Genomic DNA, 1,862 nt, shown 5'->3' with positions numbered 1-1,862 from the left:
GTGTATATATATATATATATATATATATATACACATATATATATACAGTCTCATCTGCTCATCAAATGTTACTGCCCTCACTATGTTTACGTTCTTTTTTTCTTTGGCAAGAGGTCGACTGAGAACTCCATCGTCTTGTGAACATAAGCCGGCTGCGCCGGCATGCATCATTGATTGAATATGAGGCATTATGGGTGTCTGACACGATCGATATCGTAGCAGATGAAGCCTCATGTTCGAATTATCACCTTAAAAGGGAAGGCTCGGCCACATTCATCTAATATCCGACTAAATTCCATTTAGGTTTAGCTAATACGTACGAGTTGAGCATTATAAAGTACGACGTAGTAGTGGTTTATATTCCTTTGGCAGCTGTACATCGCTAAGTGGATTTTCTTGACCACAAACCACAAAGTAGTTATCCTAATTGAGTTCTGCTTCTTAATTCTTATCATACACAGATATAGTGCTGGGCCAGCCATGTCTCTCCAACTCCTTGCCAGTTGGGACAGTTGAATTGAGAGAGACTTTTATGTATTCACCTTCGGTGTGCAGACACTCATGAAATTGACCGAATGGCACAAAAATGTGCATTGTGTAATGCTGGCTGGTTTGAGTGTGATCTTACATTCATGGTGATGCAAATTGTTGAAAGCTACGTGCGTACATTACAGAGACACAGTTGGCTTGATAGGGAGCCGCAGTCATTTTTTGCCGACTAGCTTTCTAGTTTAATGGTTTTCTTAGGACATGAAATCCACGTTTTAAATGTTATAAAAAATTCCATACAACTGCAGCCAGGGAAACACAATGAACACCCAAAACTTGCGCACCTTTACTGTGCGTCTTAAACACTGACAGCTACGTCCTTGTCAGAAAAACTGATAGCTACGTTGGTGGATCGGGAAAATAAAAAAAAAACCTATAAATATGAGCATTTTAGTTTGTGGTACGTTCAAAACTAGGACGTATGCCCGCGCGAGTTGTGTAATAGATATGTACCTGTTTTTAAAGTAAGTTTCTTAATAATATAACAATATAACTACACACTGGTCATTTCATTGTTACACTATATAACTAAAAAAAACCCCAAATTTCATATTATAGCACTAGACTCGCATCTCTTCTCTTCCCGCGCGCTGCTCTGGTCTTTTATTTCAAACTAATGATTTTACATAAGTTCTTTACTGTCAGTGTTGATCTGGATGTTGTTGGCTGTCACTGAAAAGCTGGGTAGCAAGATAAGGAAACAGTAATATATTATTAAACAATGAAATTTAAATGATGACAATATTTAGAACAATAACATATGAAATTTAAGAATTAATGACAAATAAAAGAGGGATGCTGTAACGCCCCGATTTGCACCTCATCAAATCGAGCACATTACAGTGCCGTGTTCTTTTAAAACCTAAGCTAGGGCCCATCACTCAAGCCCTAAGAACCCGTAAGACATTTTAATTAGAGATAATTTCACTTTACTACCCTGAACTTTAGGTCTAAAATCAGTTTGATACCTCATCTTTTTTTTAATTCAGTTTCATACCTAAACTTTCAAAATGACATCAATCTCGATTAAAATGACTAAAATAACCCTGGTTAATCTTTTTACCCTCTCAGAGTTAAGAATAGAAACGGCGACGGTCGGGGGAGGAGGAGGGGCTGCAGTCGGGGCCCATCACTGGTGGTAGGGGTGGATGCCGGCGCCGGCCATGTGATGGATTTGGAGGAGAGAGAGAGAGAGAGAGAGAGAGAGAGAGAGAGAGAGAGAGAGAGAGAGAGAGAGAGAGAGAGAGAGAGAGAGAGAGAGAGAGAGAGAGAGAGAGAGAGAGAGAGAGAGTAGAGAGTAGAGAGAGAGAGAG

Source organism: Fragaria vesca, linkage group LG2 (assembly GCF_000184155.1).
Source record: "Fragaria vesca subsp. vesca linkage group LG2, FraVesHawaii_1.0, whole genome shotgun sequence".
NCBI lineage: Eukaryota > Viridiplantae > Streptophyta > Magnoliopsida > Rosales > Rosaceae > Fragaria > Fragaria vesca.
The sequence above is the reverse complement of the archived record's forward strand: the minus strand, read 5'-3'. Positions refer to the sequence as shown.